Below are 21,612 nucleotides of genomic sequence, written 5' to 3' on the forward strand. Positions count from 1 at the left end.
GGGGATGGAGGTTCTCCCACCCCCTGTGATCTCTCAGAGATGCTTTTAGGCATCAGCCACGTAGAGGAAATATTCCTGCAGAAATCCACTTGGACTGTTCATAACATTAGGTATGTATTCTCAGTTTTGCAACATCAAAGCCTCAGCCTCATGTTTTCACCTCTAGTTTCTGTATAAATATAGAAGCTGTTTTCCTCCACATTCTTTTCAGCTTAATTTAACTTTTATTGAATTGAGTGAGGAACCAGCTTTATTCCATCTAATAGGCAATGAAGATCATGGAATGAGTTCCAAGGGGCTTTCCAGATGGAGAGGGGGAAAATATACGTATTATAAAAAACTCCAGTTATGTGGTTTCCACAGTTTTAAAAATAAAGCCTGGCAAATATATTTAGTGCAAAAAAAAAAAAGGAGGAAATTCAGATTATGTCAGAAAAATTATCACTAAAAGGAAAGACTAAAGGGTGAGATCCTGTATTTTTGCAGTGCCTGCATCCAAGAATCTGGGAATGATGTTCCGTTTCCCTATGCCAGGGCAAGGCAGGAAAACTGAGCTGTGGGCAGAGGATGGGCTGCTGGATACCTTGGGGGCCCTTCCCTTTGAGAGCCCCTGAGATCACCTCAACTCCCCAGGGGTCCATCACCCCCCATTGAGATACACAGAGAAATACTTTCCTTTCATGGAATCATGCAGTCCCGGCCTGGTTTGGGTTGGAAGGGACCTCAAAGCTCCTCCAGCTCCAACCCCTGCCACGGGCAGGGACCCCTTCCACTGGAGCAGCTTGCTCCAAGCCCCTGTGTCCAACCTGGCCTTGGACACTGCCAGGGATGGGGCAGCCACAGCTTCTCTGGGCACCCTGTGCCAGCGCCTCAGCACCCTCACAGGGAAGAGCTTCTGCCTAAGAGCTCATCTCAGTCTCCTCAACCTCGGGCAGGTTCAAGCCATTCCCCTTGGCCTGTCCCTACATCCCTTGTCCCAAGCCCCTCTCCAGCTTTCCTGCAGCCCCTTCAGGCACTGGAGCTGCTCTCAGGTTTCCCCTTCAGGAGCCTTCTCTTCTCCAGGCTGCCCCAGCCCAGCTCTCTCAGCCTGGCTCCAGAGCAGAGCTGCTCCAGCCCTCGCAGCATCTCCATGGCCTCCTCTGGCCTCGCTCCAACACCTCCACGTCCCTCTTGTGCTGCTGCCCCAGAGCTGGATCAGGGCTGCAGGGGGGGTCTCCCCATAGCGCAGCAGAGGGGCAGGATCCCCTCCCTGAGCTGCTGCTCACGCTCTGGGGGTGCAGCCCCACACACGGGTGGCATTTTTCCCAGCTCATGTTTTGAAAGGATCCTGGGGAATCACTTCCCTGCGTTGCCAGCACTATTGTCATTATTTCCAGCTCATCTGCCACTGGAAATCTGGAAACCTCGCTATTCCAGTCAACTTTGTGGGGGTAGAAAGCGCCTGCAAGGCGCTCTGAAAGCTATGAAGGTGCCGAGTGACATATTCCTTATGCCTCACGAAACCCTCGATAGCTCCGTCTTATGCAGCTTTCTGCATTTGAGCTGATTTGAGATTATTTAACGGGATTTCCTTGGTTCCCTGTGCCTTTGTTTCAGAAGCAGGGTGTTAGGGGGCCCGGGGAGCCCGTGGCTCTGTGGGCAGCTCACACCTCCTCACCTGGGCTTTTGATTAAGTGATGTCTTAACCTGCTTTGAAGAACTTCTACACATCAGAAGTTCAGCCAAACCTTCTGAACCACCCCATGGTCTCTCCATCCCTCTGCCCCCCTTGGTAGCACCTTGGTCACAGCAGACACTGCAGAAACACCCTGCACTCAGCCCTGGGGCAGTGGCTCAGTGGCCTTTGCCCTGTTCCCTCATTCACGTGTTTCTATAGCTATACATAGCTCTGGAAAAGTATTCTTGAGCTCTAGAGTCTCCCACAGCAGTTTCTCTATTTCTGTCTGTAACTCTGCTTTCTAGTTATCGCCATGAAGAGGTATTTTTCAACCCCTGCCATCACTGCTGCTCTTTCAAAGGATGGATTTTGTTCACTGGGTTCTTGTGCACTGTGGGTAAATAAGTATTGCTTATTTTGAACATTTGATGTTATCTTTACATTCATTTTCAAGGCCTGATTGGACACAGGGGCTTGGAGCAAGCTCCTCTAGTGGAACGTGTTCCTGCCTATGGCAGGGGTTGGAGCTGGAGGAGCTTTAAGGTCCCTTCCAACCCAACCGGCCCTATCCTATCCCATCCCACCCCACCCCATCCCACCCCACCCCACCCCATCTTATCCCATCCTATCCTATCCTATCCTATCCTATCCTATCCTATCCTATCCTATCCTATCCCACCCCATCCTATCCTATCCAATCCCATCCCATCCCACCCCATCTTATCCCTTCCCATCCTATCCTATCCCATCCCACCCCATCTTATCCCATCCTATCCTATCCTATCCCATCTCACCCCACCCCATCTTATCCCATCCCATCCTATCCTATTCTATCCTATCCCATCCCACCCCACCCCATTTTATCCCATCCCATCCCATCCTACCCTACCCTATCCTATCCATTCTCATTTTGCACAAAGCAACTTGCTGTAGCAGGATATGATAGAGTTGGGCTTGTTCAGCCTGGAGAAGAGAAGGCTCCAAGGAGATCTTGTTGCAGCCTTTCAGTGCTTAAAAGGGGCCTATGGGAAATATGGGGAGAAACCCTTTCAGCAGGGCCTGTTGTGACAGGACAAGGGGTGATGGGTTTAAGCTAAAAGAGGAAGATTCAGGCTGGATGTGAGGGAGAAATGCTTTACAATGAGGGTAGTAACACCCTGGCACAGGTTGCCTAGAGAGGTGCTGGATGCCCTGTCCTGAAGACATCCAAGACCAGGCTGGATGTGATTCTGAGCAACCTGGTCTAGTAGAAGGTGTCCCTACTCATTGCAGGGTTCCTTCCAGTCCTATTCCATGAATCTATGCAAGGCTAGTGATGGTTTCCCACTTTCGGGCTGTGCCCCAGCCACAGGCACTCCAGTTGGGCTGCAGAGGGAGGGATGCTGTGGATGTGACCACCCCACTTAGTGCCTGGCACCTGTAACCCCCAGTTTTGACAGGCCCCTGGCCATCAGCCCATGGGCTGCTGCTCCCTCTAAGTTTGTTTTATCTGTTGGAGGGGTGTGTGTGTTATCATTAGACGGGTCCTCCTACCTGCTAAAGCTGGTATTTAAGGCTATTTAGGCTTCACAAGTAATATTATTGCTCATCCATATTGTACCGACTCCTCCCACCTCGTGGAGTGTCTCCTTTATGGGCTTCAGCCCAGCAGTTCAGTGTCTCACCCATCATCATGATTTAGACAAATTTCAGCTGCTGGGTGATCCATCTCCGCACTCTGACATGCTGCTGCTTATCTGGCCTGCCCTGGCAAAGGAGGGCAGCGGGAGCTCCGTTATCTTGTTATTTGGCTTTTCTATGCTAACAGATTCTCCCCTTCATTCCCGCCTCCCTCCCACCTTCTCATTCATCATTCTTGGTCAGCCTTCACCTGCAGCAACCTTCTGATTATCTATCAGCATCTCCTGCCCCCTCCTGCGCTTCTCTTTATTGCTTCATTATTTTGGAGATGTTTAATGGTGGTAGCCCTCGTCTCTAATTTTCCTATTGCTATGCACAACAGCAGATACAGTTCATCCAAGAAATGCCAGGGGACAGAGTGGACACTAATTGCATCGTTTTGCTTGTGCTCCTGATTGCATCAGTTCAGTAAATCACAGCACTGGCTCCCCAGATGTTATAAAATGGGGGTGAGGAAGCCAGAGAAGAATAGGACTGAGGCTCAGTGGTGGCACTGACACCCATCTGTACCCCAGGCCACACATGGGTGCCCATTCCTGGTGTCCCCATCCCCATGTGCTTCAGACTCCCTCAGGTTCCTGCCTGGCCGCAAGGCAGCAATGGCAATGGCAGGGCCAGGTGACCATGAGAGAAAGTATTCTGCTAAAGAGGGAATAAAAATGACCCCAAAATCACAACATTCAAGTGGCAGCCTGGATCTGTGTTACATGGGTGTGCTGTGGCCCTGCTGACACAGCTCCCAGCTGAGCTGACCTGCAGGGGGCTGTGCATAGAATCATAGACTAGTTAGGGTTGGAAAGGACCTTAAGATCATCCAGTTCCAACCCCCTGCCATGGGCAGGGACACCTCACACTAAACCAGGTCACCCAAGGCTCTGTCCAACCTGGCCTTGAACACTGCCAGGGATGGAGCATTCACAACTTCCCTGGGCAACCCATTCCAGTGCCTCACCACCCTCACAGGAAAGAATTTCTTCCTTAGATCCAATCTAAACTTCCCCTGTTTCAGTTTGAACCCGTTACCCCTTGTCCTGTCACTACAGTCCCTAATGAAGAGTCCCTCCCCAGCATCCCTATGGGCCCCCTTCAGATACGGGAATAATCATCTCCTTACCTCCAAAAGTGGTTTCTATGCCACGTTTCTACACCACCACCCCTGAAACACCTCCTGTTGTCCAGATAGAAGCTCGGTGGCTCTGGGCAGGGCCCTCAGGTCAGGTTACCCATCTGCTTGAAAATCCTTTGGAAGAACAGGGTGCCCAGAGAAGCTGTGGCTGCCCCATCCCTGGCAGTGTTCAAGGCCAGGTTGGACACAGGGGCTTGGAGCAAGCTGCTCCAGTGGAAGGGGTCCCTGCCTGTGGCAGGGGCTGGAACTGGATGAGCTTTAAGGTCCCTTCAACCCAAACCAGTCTGGGATTCTGGGATCCCACGCTGAGTGCATCAACAGCTCTTTTACCTAAGTGAAGTCCACAGCATGGCTCCTGGAGTCCCAAATATCACTGGACGTCTCCTACATCTCCCTCCATTATTCAAACTGCTGTAGCTGCAGTCATTTGGGTCCCACTGGTGGCTTTGGTCTGCTATGGCCGGATCTGGAAGGAGACACTGGCTGCCTCTGCCTGCCTCCTCCTGCCTCCACCAAGGCCCATGTGCCCTCCTGCCCAGGTACCTTTGGAGATGTCCCTTGGTGCCATCAGCCCTTCCCCTCCCCAGTGGCTAAATGCTGCAAACAGGGAGTTCCACCTGCCCTCACCCACCCCACAGCAGCAAGAGTGGGGCAGGGGGAGAAGGGAGAGGAGATGCTGTAAAAAGCATCCATGGGGAAACTAAACACTTTTGCTTATCTGCAGGATAAGGAGGCTTTTTGCCATTGAAATTTCTTATCAGAACATGTTTTGCTGTAGCACACAAGTACCTCTCACACCAAGGATAAATATGGTGTTAAATGGGATGCTATGACCTACATTTTATGTATATTATGTCCCTTATGCTGATAATGAGCAGAGAAACCTTGATATGTTATCACTTACTGGGCAATATTTTTCCCTGCTTCCCTCCTTAGGATGTCATATAGCAGGTCTGGAACAAGATGTATTTTCTTTAATTTATGAGAAATATTGAACTTCCTGCAAACTGCACTGTTTCAGGGACTACCAGGGAACACTCTCTGATATGAATCTTCCCCTTTTTGAGTTTGAAAGTGCTTATAAATTGGCAGGCAAAAACACAGATTGCAGAAAGAAGAGCAGCAGCCACATTGTCCTTCTTCAGCCGGTTTCTGTCCCAGCCCCAGGCAGCCCCAGGACTGAATGATTATTGATAGATTGTGATATATATTGTGCTTCTGGTCTCCTTCCAGCACTTGAATCGTTGTCCCTGGTACACAGATGAATGTGCCTGACACCGAGAGCTGCGCGGTGCCCCAGATGTTGGTGTCCATCTGCTTTCTAAGGGGTGGCAGTAGGACACGTGTCCTGTGTGTCCCCACACATGATCTTGGCCAGCCCAGCTGGTCACGCACACCTTGATGCTCATGACTGCAAAGAAGGGGTGAGTGGGAGTGAGGGAGATCGGCTTTCCCTGCTCTGAGGTCTCACACTGTGTGTTGCCAGCCCAGGTGCAGCTTTAATCTGGCTTTTACTGAGTTGTGCTTTGTTACCTGCAGGTACCGGGGCTCCAGCTCCTCCTCAGACTGGAAAGAAGGTTCAACCTGCGCAGCTGCTCTGATTCCCAGGCCAAACCTTCATCGTGCAGAGTTCAACACCTTCTACAGCATCAAATACATCATGCTTCTTTCCTGGAAGCATGCAAGACGGATGAAGGGGAAATGCGATGAATACATACAGCCCGTGAAAGAACCTCCCACAGATGCGGCCCATGGAGCAATCGTGTATGCTTCAAGCTGCCAAAGCTTTACAAAGGAAGCCATGGTCAGTCCTCAAAAGCAGCAATCACTTATGATCCCACATCCAGAGGAGGCCATGGAGATGCTGCGAGGGCTGGAGCAGCTCTGCTCTGAAGCCAGGCTGAGAGAGCTGGGCTGGCTCAAGCTGGAGAAGAGAAGGCTCCCACAAGTGGGAGATCCTTATCAGATGCAATGGGCAGTGATGGTGGAGTACAGGCTTGGGAACAGAGGCTGGCTGGTGCCTGAGCACCCATCCTGCCAGTGGGAAAGGAGAAGAGCAGTGAGTCCTCCTGCACAGACAGCCTGCAGACAGCAAGAGGAACATGGCTGTGTCCCTTATTGTGTGCAAAGCGAGCTGTGTTAAAAGGAACCTCTTCAGAGTGTCTCTCCATAGACAACATGTATTTGGTCAAGATGGAGAGAGAAATTACCTGTGGACAGAGTTTTGTTGTGCAATAAACATTCCTGATGAACAACCTGTTTCCTATTGCTCTCTTACTGCTCCACCTCTGTTCCTTTCCTCAGACCTTACAAACTTGCCAAGCATACTCTTCATGGGCATTATTACAGACTCTGCTATGTCATTTTATCTCTTTCATACAGAGAAATCACCATGACTGGCACTGAGTTTTCCCATTTTATCACCCATGGACCTTCCTTGCTTTTATCTTGGGGCCATTCACTGTGGCGCATCCCAGCAAGGTTTTCACACTGGTACCCAGACTGGGCTTAAGAAACAACGATGCACTTCCCGGTCAACAGTCCATTATCCCCTGAGATTATGCCCACATTTCCCTGAGTAATGACCTGAACCCTTGGTGCTGCCCTGTTTCATTCCAGCTTAGCATTTAAACTGGTTCTATGTGACATAATCCCTCACTGTTCTTGTGTCTCTTCAAACCCTGGGCACTTCTCTGTTTGACAGGCTTCTTGCAGCATGTGGCTCTTCTTGATGCAACTCCCCTTCCTTTTCTGCCTGCCTGTGTTAACATTTCTTATTCCTAGCTATGTCCGCAGCACCATGTGCCTCCCAAAACTTCACCTGCTGCATGGTAGTTGCCATCAAGGTTGTTCTTTTGGATCCTGCCATGGTCTGTCCCCAGTGTTGCTGTCACAGCATGTGACAGGAGCTACCTGGGGCTCCATCAGCCCTCCAGGACATCAGAGATGCTCTTGGCTGGGGTTGTGAGAGGTTCATTTTCCTCTCAGATCCTCAGGTCTCCTAGCCAGCTGGAGTGCAAAGCCTCTCAAATTCCCCTGGTGCCCTTGCACAGTTTGTTGCACCTGCAGGAATGAGTAGAAAACTCTACTCAACACCTCCCCCAAACCACCAAAGGTAAAACCTGGGACCTTTCTAGGTATTTCTGGGACAAGTTCCAGCATCAGATGATCGAGTGCAGCAGAAGTGGGTTTGTACAGTGCATATGGCTGTACCTGTCCATTCTCACTCCTGCATACTCAGTGCATAATTAATACCACTGGTGCCCCAAACATCAACTCCTTATTCATGTCTAGACAGACCAAACCTGACAGCTCAGCATGAAGATGTGACTGTCCTCACAAAATGCTCCTTTCTCTGCTGATCACTTGCCAGAGTCCCACAGATGTTGTCAGTGGAGAAGCTTTAAACCTACCACGTTACTGAAAGAGCAGCTCTGCTAAAGCAAAGCAGTCTATTCCTCAGGGATAAGAAGCTCCTACATCTGGTGGAGCCCAATGCTGCAGGCACGTTCTGTTCTAAGTATTCAGTGCCACGAAGAGCCTTTGCATTTGAATCAGAAACAACTGCAATCTGACCATCCTTCTTCCTCTTTCCCACTCTGCTCTTGATGAGGGAGCAGGGGAATATTGTCAATGGTTAAACCAGTATTCACATGCTGGAATTATGATATCTTTTCCCCACAAGACTGATTACATGAAGCCTATTATTCTCCCCACCACACCTCAGCCTGCTCAGATGAATGTTAATTAATGCGATGGGTTACGTAAAATGAGCAGTACACCTCAGAACAGCACCCTGGTGAGTACATTTATTTCCCTGACAAAAGGAAAAGAGAAAATACTTTGAAGAGTCAGAGCTGAGCCTAAGCAGGCAATTCGCAGGAGCAGAATCTAGAAGTCCCTCCTGAAATGCCGGTGATTGCTACCCTGTCTCTAGCTCTTTGCATAAATGGCTCCACCATGAGATACCACATCATCTTCCACACTAAAAATAAAGATGTATGAACATGAGCTCCCTGAAGAGCCTGGAAAAGCCCGACAAGACCAGAACGGACACATAACCAAGCCCTGCAGTGACCAGTATTTACGTGGGAGCTCTGAATCAGTGCAGGGCTGGTAGGGTAGACATGGACAGCAAGGACAACAAAAAGCAGTGCTGTAGAAGGGGGATGGCTGGGTGCAGAGAGGTCACTAATGAAGCTCCTCAAAGACCTCAGTGCTTGGCTTCCATTTAACTCAGCATTGCATGTATGGCCCTGTCCCAGAAAGAAGAGCTTGCAATGGTTGAATGCTGGCAAACTGCATCCAATGCAAAGATGAACTGGGATGCCCTTAAGGACTGGGTAAAGCATGCACTTCAGGATTGAAAGAGGAAACCCCCAAAAGAAGCAGTTGTGCTGTAAGAGCTGGGTTTGGCATGTGGAAGGCAGGAGGGATGCCTCCCAGCTCCAAGAGTCCCTGTGCCCTGGGACCAGGAGCAGCCACGTCCAGCCCGCCCTCACCAGGGCCGGGCAGCAAGGACAAGGGTAATCCTTGCTCGCACATGCAGTACCAGGAGCAACCTTTTAAACTCATCATTGATAATATCACAATATCTTTTATAACTGATCAGATCTTTGAGGACAGGAAGACGAAAGCTGGCTGCAATTGCTGGCTCACTATGGATGGAGTGAGTAAACATCCCCTGCTCAGGGCGGGCTGTCACCCCAAGCCATCAAAGCTGCTTCCTTCTCCCCCTGCCCTTCTGCAGTGAGGCTGCTCTCGAAATACCCAAGGGTTTTTTTCTTAATGACAAGTAAGTTTTCTCTTTTTTTAAATAAATAATTTACTACAATTTATAAAGAATAATTTCTTTAAAATCTTTTCAAGTCTCACATCTCTAATTATCTGTGGCCTGCTTAAACTCATCACTCCTTTGGGGTGTCGTGTGCCCTGGTTTGAGGACACTGAGCTGTCTCAACAGAACCCTTTGCTTATTACCTACCGAATGTATTCAGAATGCAACATAGGTATAGGGTTGACTTTAATGTGTGGGGTTGTTGCTAGGGGTTTCTCTTCCTTTATGGAAGGACGTTTGAGTCACGATGAGGCTGGTTGTCCTCTGCAGCCCCTCTTTCCTGAGCTCACCCACGTTCTCATTGAACAGCAAGGCAGGCCCCGTCACAGCAGGCTCATTCTCAGATGCTTCAAATGACTCTGAAGTGATGCAAAAACTGTTCAATGTTTATTAAAATTCCCCATCTCTTCCTGTCTCCTCCTCTTCTTGAACGTCTTCAGCATCTCTGACAAGTGTTTTTTCAAGCCTCGTCTCGATCATGGGCTTAATCCAAGAGCAAGAGATGAAAAGGAGATTTGGGTCAAGCCCTGCAAGTATTATGCTTATTCAATCAAAGCACAGAAATCAGCGTCGTGACACAGTTCAGCTAATTTGTCCCTAACCAAAGCAGGGGAGGTTTGCTGAAAATTAAGTATCAGATATATAAACCATATACAATCAATGCATAAAATAAACCTGAGATTCAAAGCCTCACTCAGCTTAATTGAACAAAGTCAAACAACAAACACAGCTGAAGTAATCTTTTCCATTTTACAGACAAGTCTCGAGTAGCAAAAGAAACTACATTTTCTGCATAAATTATTGGTTGTGAATTATTCACTCACTCTTATCTTGGATCCATTCCAGGGATTCGATTTAATTCTCCCTGATGTCAAAGAGCCTTTCCTTCCCCTGCCATGACAGCGGGATACGGCTCCCCCCATTAAAAAGCCTTGGGCAGAGCATTCAGGCCCACCTGGGTCAGGGCAGTCCCAAACACAAATACAGGGAACCTGGATGGGGCAGCCCTGAGGAGAAGGACTTGGGTGCTGGGTGAGGAGAAGCTCCCCGTGACCCGGCTTCAGTGTGAGCTTGAGCCCAGACCCCCCCGTGTGCTGGGCTGCACCCCCAGAGCGTGAGCAGCAGCTCAGGGAGGGGATCCTGCCCCTCTGCTGTGCTATGGGGAGAGCCCCCCTGCAGCCCTGACCCAGCTCTGGGGCAGCAGCACAGGAGGGACATGGAGCTGTTGGAGCGAGGCCAGAGGAGGCCACGGAGATGCTGCGAGGGCTGGAGCAGCTCTGCTCTGGAGCCAGGCTGAGAGAGCTGGGCTGGGGCAGCCTGGAGAAGAGAAGGCTCCTGAAGGGGAGACCTGAGAGCAGCTCCAGTGCCTGAAGGGGCTGCAGGAAAGCTGGAGAGGGGCTTGGGACAAGGGATGTAGGGACAGGCCAAGGGGAATGGCTTGAACCTGCCAGAGGGGAGACTGAGATGAGCTCTTAGGCAGAAGCTCTTCCCTGGGAGGGTGCTGAGGTGCTGGCACAGGGTGCCCAGAGAAGCTGTGGCTGCCCCATCCCTGGCAGTGTTCAGGGCCTGAGCACCTCTGCAGCGGGCAGCTCCTTTCCATCCAGCTCCACTTGCCAATGTCACTGGTGTCTGACTCCGTAGCTGTGGTATCTCCAGAGCACAAGTGAGAAAGACAAGAGCATAAGGGACAGCTTTGCACTTAACTTATCATTCCCCGGTGGACATTTGACCCCATGACTGTGAGGACATGACTCTTGGCACTAGCTTTTGGGGCTGGTGGAAAGCAGATGAGACTCTGTTGTGGCTCACAGCTTACCAAGGACTTGCATGTGCTGTCCTCAACAACAGAGTCTGTAAAGCCCCAGGGGAGGCTGGGGGTGGGAAGGTGGAAAGATGCAGCTTGCAGCTCCTCTGCCTCTGCACTTGTCATGGTGCGTGAGTCACATCAGCCTCTTCTAGGGAGTAAGCTGAGTTTCCACTCAACTAGCTAGAAATAAATGACTTTTTAACTGCTGAGCTAAACAAATGCATGTGCAGTTATTTGGGGCAGATGTGGACCTGCAGGATTGCCCTGCAGACCTTGCTCTGGACCTAATGTACATCAAGAAATGACTCCAGAAACCAGAATTCTGACTTTGTCATTGTTTCCCGTTATGAAGAATTCAAACCACTTTAAAACTACTGGCAAGGAACTACTGAGACCCAGAACTCACCAGCAGCCACTCCGTGGTCAGACTGTTTGTTGAGAAGCTGCTCAAGTCCCTTGTGCAATGAGAGCTTCAGCATCCAGCCTGGAGAAGCACTGAGCCCAAGGTGATGGAGCTGGAGCTGCAGCTCGCCTTAAGTAGGTCCCAAAGATGCCCTTCATTCCCAGCCCAGGGCAGAGGGAGAACAGCCAAGCTGCCCATTCCCAGGCGCTGGTCCAGCCTTCACTGTGGTTTATTTTAAGGCACAGTTTCAACGTGAACCCTGCTGCTGGATTTGCACATTAAAATATAAACATCTTGCTGTGGAGGCCTCAAATAATTAAATAGATCTTAATGCGTGTTATTTAGTAGCTAAGAGAGGGAGCACAGAGTCTTCCTCTTGCAACCCACCAGGTCAAATTCCATCTTTACATAGAAAGAAAAGGTTTTTTTAGTCCATTTTCCTGAGTAACAATCAATAGCTCTATTATTATCTGGCCAAGGGGAAAGCAGACAAGAAGTCAGGCTTAGAAACATTGATGCCCTTGCTTCAAAATCAGGCAACTGCCAATTTAACCCCATGGAAATATTGATGCTTGCAAAAAAAAAAAAAAAAAAAAGAAAAAAAAAGCACATATTTATTCCATCTCATTTTGAGAAAATGTAATTACCTGAGATGCTAATAGCAGGCTGCAGAGGGGAAAGCAGGCAGATGCTGTGCGCCGACCCACACAGCAGCCTCCAAAACAACAGCAAACGCCCAGAGTCGGGTGTTCAGGCTGCCCCAGGGAAGACAATTTAAGTGCTGTCGTGTAGTGGCTGCGGCTTCTGCCTTAGCCTAATGCCTTAATCTGCTTTCCTGGAGCCCAGCTCCTAATTTTTAATTATGTCTCCGTTCTTTGCCCTGATTTTCCCTGCCCCATGGTCTCGCCCAAGAGCCTCTCCATTGGGATTGCCTGAGCTGGGCTTTCGGCAGGGCTGAGGCTCAGCAGGAGGGTCACAGAGGGCAGCAGCTCTCCTCCCATGGCAGACCCTTTAGCCGTGCTGTTCCTTGGCCTCCGTGGCTCAAACTCTCCTCCTCTTTACTGGTGGTGCAAATAAAAGCTGCTTCTCACATAAAACACTCAGGTCTCTCATACCTGCTGCTTTCCATGGTTGTTCATGGCACCTCGACCACCTCAGCTGCGTGTCCACGCCTCAATATTGCTGCCTCCTCCATTCAGAACTGAATCTGCAATAAGAAAGAGCCGCCTTAGCACTCAAGCATTAAACTGGCTCCAGTCCATTCCCAATACTGCTGCTCACAAGAGTAAAAGACAAATCCAAGCAAACAGATAAAGGAAGAAACCCAAAGAAGCAGCTCTCTGGACAGAAGGAAAGATGCTCCAGTTCCCCTGGGCTGATCCCACACAAAATGAGCTGCAGCCACTGGACCCTGGGGCAATAGGGGACCTTCCACAGCTTCTCTATCAAGAACCTCATAAAACCAAAATACTCTGTGTGTTCCCTGATATGTTTGTTCAGGTAAGAAAGAGAAAATCAGAAAGACTCCCAGGCAGCAGGGCAAAAGGGCACTGCATCATGTATAACCCTGTATTATATATAACAACCAGCATCACAGCATCATAGAATCCCAGCCTGGTTTGGGTTGAAAGGGACCTTAAAGCTCCTCCAGCTCCAACCCCTGCCACAGGCAGGGACCCCTTCCCCTAGAGCAGCTTGCTCCAAGCCCCTGTGTCCAACCTGGCCTTGAACACTGCCAGGGATGGGGCAGCCACAGCTTCTCTGGGCACCCTGTGCCAGCACCTCAGCACCCTCATAGTAAAGAACCTCTTCCTTACATCCAACCTAAATCTCTCCTGTTTCAATTTGAACCCATGACCCCTTGTCCTGTCACTACAGTCCCTAATGAAGAGTCCCCCTCCAGCATCCTTGTAGCCCCCTTCAGACACTGGAAGCTGCTCTGAGGTCTCCACGCAGCTTCTCTTCTCCAGGCTGAACAGCCCCAACTTTCTCAGCCTGTCTTCATGTCATGCACAGCCCCACAGGCTCATGGCACAACACTCACAGCCCTGTGAGACATGGACTCACTGCTTACACAGGCTCATTTCAGCCCCAGCATGGTGCTGGCCACAGGGACTGACACTGCCAGCATCCCATGGGATACTTATCGACTATCTTCTCTATGGGGTTTTTGGGCTGCACACAGTTCCTGTTTTGATTTTTATTAATGACCAGAGACCAACACATGGACTATTTTTAGTGTACAGAATATACAGCATGTTTCCATCCCTCCACAGAGCAAATTTGATGATAAATTCACCAATTAAGTGGGAGCAACTCAATTGCCTTCGGTGGAGTTCCACTGACTTACCCCTGCTAAATCCATTAAGCAGGATTTGGATGACATTTACATAGACAGACTTTGGCCTCCCTCCCTTAATCTGAATATACAAGTAGTCCCAAGAAGCCAGTGGATCATTTTGGGTGGAAAATACTACTGGCTTTCTCTCGTGAGCAGGCACCTTACAAAGACCACTGCCATGGGGGAAGGTTGGAGTGGATCAGCCAGGTCTACAGATTGATTAATAATACATACTTTGAGTTAATCTTGTTTTTTAAATACAAAAGAGAAGACTGGCTTGTTCAGCCTGGAGAAGAGAAGGCTCCTGAAGGGGAGACCTGAGAGCAGCTCCAGGGCCTGAAGGGGCTGCAGGAAAGCTGGAGAGGGGCTTGGGACAAGGGATGTAGGGACAGGCCAAGGGGAATGGCTTTAAGCTGCCCGAGGGGAGACTGAGATGAGCTCTTAGGCAGAAGCTCTTCCCTGTGAGGGTGCTGAGGCGCTGGCACAGGGTGCCCAGAGAAGCTGTGGCTGCCCCATCCCTGGCAGTGCTCAAGGCCAGGTTGGACACAGGGGCTTGGAGCAAGCTGCTCTAGTGGAAGGGGTACCTGCCTGTGACAGGGGTTGGGGCTGGAGGAGTTTTGAGGTCCCTTCCAACACAAACCAGGCTGGGATTCTGTGATTCCATGAGAAGCAGCAAACCCCAGTGACCACGGGGATCTGCCGGTGCCCAAGCATCAGAAATCAGCACAATTCCAAGCAGGAGCAGGCACAGGTTTCCATAGGCTCCCTGCAGACACTGGCAGAGCCTAGAACTGCCCCAGCAGCGTGCCCCACAGCACTGCTAGCTACTGACAACTTCACTGGTCTCTAACAGCATCTCGGATTTAGGGCAAGCAAACTACCTGAGCAATTAGCTGTGAACCCAGCACCCTTCCAATGAAAACTCACACGGAAGAAATTCCGGTGTTATTAATAACTTTTTTAGCATATTGAAGTGGCAACCGTGGAGACGTGCTGTTACCACAGAAACTGGAGGCACTGGCAGGGGCTGGAGGTGGGATTCTCCCAGGCGCAGGCACGACCTCAGGCAGCTCTGCTGAGAGACCTGAGATGAAGCTGGCCTAGCAGCAGCTTACCTTGACCTTCTGTATTTAGAAACACAAATAAACGATTGCCAGTCAGAATGGGGAGCTGAAGGAGGCAGAATTCAGTGCTACCTACAATGAAAAAAGCCTAAATGTTCTTAACTGTGTGTTTAAATACAGAGGTTACAGCTTCCAGCATCCCTAGGCTGATACCTGTGGGCTGCAGCTGGTGTCAGCACCAGCTACGGAGCTGCACAGAAATGTGCTGCTGGGGAAGCAAACCCAGGCCTGGCCTTGTGGTTAGAGGGATGAGAAGGATGGGGTGCAGGACCCCCATTCCTGGGGAGCCAAAGGGGCATGATCCAGCCCCTTCCATGTCTCTTACTGCCATTTCTATACATATCAAGCAGTCCTTCAGATCTATGACATGAAGCATAACAAAGTTGTCCCGTTTCTTCTGTAGCATTGAGTCTCATTCTGCTTTTCCTCATGCAGCTGCACAGTTCCCAGTGGACTGGATTCAAGCCGCTCTCAGTCTCTGCAGTCTGCAAGTACTCCAGAAGGAAGGGCAAGGCTGTCACCTCCAGCTTGAACCATGACAGATGCCGATGGAGTGAACATGCAGTGTACCAGGCAGAATCAGCAGGTACCTTTGTCTGCTTGTGAGCAGAAGCATCTCACTAATTCCATTTTCCATGCATGAGCGTTTCTGTGCTTCACGCTTACTTCTCTGTGTATGTATAAACCCCGTGAAGATGAGGAGCAGCAGCTCCTGGGGGTGGGAAGGGGCAGATGGAGATCTGCAACTCTAAGGGAATGCCTGGCTGACATCCTTCCTCCAGACACCTCCCTCCCAGCAGCACTGGAGTTTGGGGAACTGCACAGACCTGCACGGAGGAGCTCTCCTCCCCAGGAGAAGACGCTGCTGGGGTCCCCAAAGGAGAGAACAATGTCCCCACAGGAGCCTGGCACTGCTGGGCTGGTGCCTGTCCTCACCCAGCAGTGAGACAGCGACGGCCACTGCAGGGGAAAGATACAATCATAAAAGCACAGAATGGTTTGGGGTGGAAAGGACCTTAAAGATCATCTACATTCTTCCCTGTGTGGCTGCCCCATCCCTGGCAGTGCTCAAGGCCAGGTTGGACACAGGGGCTTGGAGCAAGCTGCTCCAGTGGAAGGTGTCCCTGCCCGTGGCAGGGGTTGGAGCTGGAGGAGCTTTAAGGTCCCTTCCAACACAAACCACTCTGGGATTCTACGATCTAGTTCCAACCCCCTGCCATGGCCAGGGACACCACCGATGGGCGTGAAACCCTTACAAAGACAGAAGAATCAGCCCTTGGGCACCGATTTATTCTAGAGGTGCACTTCTGGAGCCTCCTGACACACTGAAATAGAGCCCAGGAAATCATCAGCAATATTGCCAATCACTTCCCCTGGGTGCTCACTTGTGTTTAGAGCAAAGACAATCTCATTTTCAGTGCTCAGCCCTGGCCACGCTTGTCACCATTTTTGGTTTCTACATGGTTCTCATCTCTGCTGTTTCCAGACTGCACATGGGAGGATGGACAGATTCTGCTGGGGGAGCCTCGCTGCTGCAGTGGGACACAGAGAGAGAGAGGCAGTGGCAGGACCAGGCTGCTGCCTTCCATCCCCTCCCAAACAGCATCATTCACTCAGCACGTGTATACGGAGGGAAGAACATGAAATATTGATTTCCAGTCACAGATCTTCCACGCTCCTGGAATACTAAGTTTTACTCACAGGTTTGGAACCTACAAGCCTCTGGTTTATAACCTACAGCCCAAGGGGCTTATTCTATAGTAATTGCAGGCTAAGAGACAACAGAAGATGAATTTAAGACCCAACGATGGCTGAAGCACTTCAGGACAAGAGTCAGTTGAGTCCTGCAGGTCCTGGGAAACAGTGGCTTCCAAGGGAAGATGCTGATGCATTCCCAATGCATCCCTGAAGCAATGCAGGTGTCACCTGTGCACCCACCACCCGCCTCAGCTGGGGTAGGGGGGTTCAGACTGACCCCATCCACGCCAAGGACCTCATCCTGTACCATTGCTTCCTGCAGCACCCACACCAGCACCGACCTCAGGCACCGCTGCCACGTGAGCCATAGAGAGCTGCTGACACGATAACTGCTCCTCAGCAATGTAATTGCACAAAGTAAGTTTCAGCAGGGCACTGGGGTGAGAAGTGGATTTTTAGATGCATAGATTTTGATAACAGGGACTGCTGAGCTTAACCAAAGCTCCAAACCCTGCCCAGCACCATCGGTACATGTTCACGTGTTCAACTTGTAGAACCCCAGCCTGGTTTGTGCTGGAAGGGAGCTTAAAGCCCATCCAGCTCCAACCCCTGCCACGGGCAGGGACCCCTTCCACCAGAGCAGCTTGCTCCAAGCCCCTGTGTCCAACCTGGCCTTGAACACTGCCAGGGATGGGGCAGCCACAGCTTCTCTGGGCACCCTGTGCCAGCGCCTCAGCACCCTCACAGGGAAGAGCTTCTGCCTAAGATCTAAGTCCCTCCTGTGTTTCTACTTCCATTGCTGGCCACAGGACTGCAGGGGGAAGGGGGTGGGGGTGTCTCCCCATAGCATAGTAACAAGGGAGAATTCCCTTGGTTGATGCAATATTTGGAACCTCACGTACTCCTGGTTTGCATCACATGAATTTAACCCCTCATGCAAAGAGGCAGAGAAGAGGAAAGGCAGCTCAGGAGCTGACTATTCAAATAGCAAGAGATGCAAGAACTATGACTAGTAAAGCCCAAGGAATGATAATTCACTTTCGAAAAGGGATTCCAGTCATCACTCATGTTGAGAAGAGAGAGGACAAATGATCCTGATCCACATCTACGGAGCAAAACTCTTCCCACATGCTGCTGCACCAGCACTGAGGTGTAAATGAGCATCCTCCCAGCCTGACTCTGCAATCCCTCCTCCCTCCCACGTTTCCCACCGCATCCCTGAGCCAGGCTCCCAGTGCTTTCTGTGGCAATAACGACTTCCTTAGCAGAGGGGTGTCATCCCTGTGATTGTTGGAGTCAATTCCAAGCAGAATTTCTTCAATGGAGAAGGAAGCTTCTGCAATGCGGGTAAGGCGCGCCAAGCACGGGCAGCCCGCTGGGACGCAGCCTGTTGTGCAGCAGCATATGCTCCTCTGCCTGTATTATATTAGTAAAATTAACAAAGTCAAATTCATTTAAGAGAACTATTCAAACTACTGGTGCTTTAAAGCAAGGCTCTGGCTGCACAACAGTTTCTCTCATCACAGCAGTAACATAGAAAGCCTCTCTGCTCGCAGCACCGCGGCACTGGGGCATCTGGTGGAGCAAAAGTACCCTCAGCCCTGGAATACTCCCAGGGAAAAATAGTTTTGGGCAATAAAATGCTGGTAAATCCGTATTGGGTTCCCCAGGGTGGCTGTGATGGACAGGGCAGGACTGCAATGGGCCAACCTCTCCATCCCAGTTTCCCACTGGAAAAGGTGGCTTTGCTGCTGTCACTGACTGGTTCTGCGGGGTAGCTTTTAAAGCTTTTGAAATCTTGTATTTCAAATCCAGACAGAAATACTCAGCAGCTCCTATATGCCAGGTGTAAAGGATGTTTGTTGTACATTTCTCACCTGTATGAAGGCCAGAACCTCTATGACACGCTTTTACGAGTAGATAATAAGCCACCCTGGGGGAGGGAAGGGCTCCAAACAAATCCCTGCAAATTCTCCAAGAGGCTGAACTGGGGAGGGAAGCTCCAGTGCTCAGGACAGTGGTAAGAGTTTGCATTTTAAACTCGACTCCAACATAGACCAGCACAAGAGCAGGACCAGATCACATCACCTCTCCATGACTGTCAAACAGGGGATTCATGCCCTCATGCTGACCACAGCACCACAGGGACAGGCTTCTCTCCATATAGGTATTTATGCTTTAAACTCATTCTCATTCATGTTTTCAGGGCAAGACATCAGGCAGAAGCTCTTCCCTGTGAGGGTGCTGAGGCACTGGCACAGGGTGCCCAGAGAAGCTGTGGCTGCCCCAGCCCTGGCAGTGTTCAAGGCCAGGTTGGACACAGGGGCTTGGAGCAAGCTGCTCTAGTGGAAGGGGTCCCTGCCTGTGGCAGGGGTTGGAGCTGGAGGGGCTTTAAGGTCCCTTCCAACCCAAACCAGTCTGGGATTCTCTGAATGTGATGCTTTGCTCATACTGAACAACTTACCTGGGCTGGTCTGTGAGCCTGGGGCAGCTCACGCACCCCCAGCCCTGTGCTGCTGCCCTGGCAAACCATTCCTGATGCGAAGGGAAAAGCTGGTGCAAAAGCAGCTCTGGGAACTGCTGGGGAGCATCCTCAGCAGCTCTCTGCCAGCCCAGGCCCCCGCAGAGGTACGAGTTAATATTTCATGTATCTTTTTCTTATAGCAGGATGAACCTTTCTTTGCAAAGTTGGCGCCAATCACGTTAATTAAACTTGAGGAGTTCATTAGGTAAATGGTGATTGCACTAACATTCTTTAACGAAGTGATGAAACGCAAAAAACAACTTCAGGAAAAACACATCTCCCCTTCCCAGCTCACCTTCACGCAGCTGTGTCAGGACTAACAGGAGAAAGCTGCAGTTCTACAATGCCACCTTCCCAGAGCAACTGCTCATGACTACACCGTGGTCTCTTTCCTTCCCAAGTCGTGTGCTTTACTTGCATGCTCTCTTTGAGGGGCTGCTCTCCAGATTGCTCTCTGCCCGGCACTGCCAGCACCAGGGGCTGGGCACGCAGCAGATGCACTTACCCACATTGACCAGTACCTGCTACCTGCAATGGGCAGATGCTGACTCGGCAATAACAAGCCCCAGCCCTCCTCCTGGCAGCACCACTGTTGTGCTGGCACCAGAACAGCTTTGGTTTTACACTGCTTCTTTAAAAGAGAGCAGTAAATGAGCAGTGGAAAAGGATACCTGGTTCCAGACACAGCCGCAGCAGGAATCACCTGCTGGTGCACAAGCTCTGCCATGGTTTCCTTTGGAGACAAGCACGTTTTCCTCCTGGAAGCCCCACAGCTGTGGTGAAGATGTTTATTTGTGCTGCAGTGGCACTACAAACCTCAGCCATGTACTGGGATCCAATTATGTCAAGTACTTGCTGATTTAAGGATGCGTTATGGAGTGGGAGAGAGCAGATGGCTGCGGAACTGCTGTGCTCTTCGCTGAAGATCATGTTCTTGGGATTGATGCTGGGTTGAGTTGGGGAATGAAAGGGTTTTGATTCCTCCTGCACATCAGGCAGGTGCCTCCCTCCTGCCTCCCCTAGGGAACGGCCTGGAAAGCCTCTTGGTGCTGGCTCTTAGTTAGCAAACGGGGATGTAGCCAGCAGCTAACAGACTTCTTTCTTTACAGCCATCTCATGCAGTTGGAAATGGAAGGACAGTGGCTGGAAAAGTCCATAGAGACTTAAAGAGAACTGACTCCTAAGGGAGTGTTTCAGGAAAGGAACTTTAAAAAGAACTGAGCAAAATCTCAGCTTGTGGCTGGTTCTAAGCTTGCTTTTGTTTGCTTGCTTCTGAGAAAGCTGCACTCCTGGCATGTTCTGCATTGCGTGTCCTAGTGAACACCCACAGCTCCTGCCTTCAGAGAGAAATGCATTGTCAGTGCAAAGACATTGACAGCTGAACTAAGGACAACAGGCTTCCCCACAGCACTGCTGCTGCTGCTGCTGCTCCTCAGCGGTTAGTGTGCCTCCAGGTACCCCTGTGCTCGGCAGCTCAAGCACAGCATGGTTCATGTTGCAGCTGCCCAGAGTGGGCAGTGCCCCAGTGGCCAGGATGGAGCAGCTCTCCTATGAGGAAAGGCTGAGAGAGCTGGGCTGGGGCAGCCTGGAGAAGAGAAGGCTCCTGAAGGGGAGACCTGAGAGCAGCTCCAGTGCCTGAAGGGGCTGCAGGAAAGCTGGAGAGGGGCTTGGGACAAGGGATGTAGGGACAGGCCAAGGGGAATGGCTTGAACCTGCCAGAGGGGAGACTGAGATGAGCTCTTAGGCAGAAGCTCTTCCCTGGGAGGGTGCTGAGGCGCTGGCACAGGGTGCCCAGAGAAGCTGTGGCTGCCCCATCCCTGGCAGTGTTCTGCATGAGCTTTAAGGTCCCTTCCAACCCAAACCAGGCTGGAATTTGCTGATTCTATGTTCAGACCTCAGAAAGCATTAGGAAGATCCACCTTGCTTTCAGCAATTATTTGCCAGCTCAGCACTGAGGCTCTCCACTGTGAGCACATCTCTCCTTCAGCATTTAATGAGAATTCAAAGCTCTAAAAGCTGCTGGAAAATAAGTATTAATGACTGTCTCCTTTTTGGTTCACACATCCTCACGAAGGCATAAACCCGGGGTTTATAGCTGACCTATGTAATTTTTCCCATTGTAAGCCGCTCTACACTCAGGGTTAATTAACTTACAAACGGTGGCATCCCATAACCAGTGCTCTGCTACCAAGTGCAGGTAAGGCTGCAAGCACTTACCCGCTCAGGTTGTCATCCATGAAGATGATTTCTTGGTGAGTTCAGTCAAAACCTAGTTCTGGCAAAAAACCCTACTGGATTATTTTAACCTCTCATGCATAGCTGTCACTTGCTGCCGCCACACCTGGGCAGAACTTTTCATCCAATCCATGTAATAGTTGTGTCGAGGATGAGCTGAATTTCCTGTGATGCAATGGA

The 21,612-nt window shown here is 50.5% G+C and overlaps 1 long non-coding RNA gene across 3 annotated transcripts in view; it reads right to left on the reverse strand.

The window, feature by feature from the left end:
• Positions 1-9,358: 9,358 nt before the first annotated feature.
• The window catches only part of LOC134162387 (uncharacterized), a 77,153-nt gene continuing 64,899 nt past the window's right edge, over positions 9,359-21,612 (reverse strand). Inside the window, exons 3-5 of one of the 3 annotated variants that reach the window (XR_009964310.1) lie at positions 15,129-15,687; positions 12,626-12,717; positions 9,359-9,783 (exon numbers count right to left, since the gene is read on the reverse strand). This is a non-coding gene — a long non-coding RNA (uncharacterized LOC134162387). Of the gene's footprint in view, positions 9,784-12,164; positions 12,718-15,128; positions 15,688-21,612 lie in introns of those variants that run through there. The other 2 variants (XR_009964311.1, XR_009964309.1) reach the window with 2 other exon arrangements.

The sequence above is a fragment of the Pezoporus occidentalis genome, unplaced genomic scaffold (genome assembly GCF_034315485.1).
Source record: "Pezoporus occidentalis ecotype Australia unplaced genomic scaffold, CSIRO_AGI_Poc_V1 ctg188, whole genome shotgun sequence".
Taxonomy (NCBI): domain Eukaryota; kingdom Metazoa; phylum Chordata; class Aves; order Psittaciformes; family Psittacidae; genus Pezoporus; species Pezoporus occidentalis.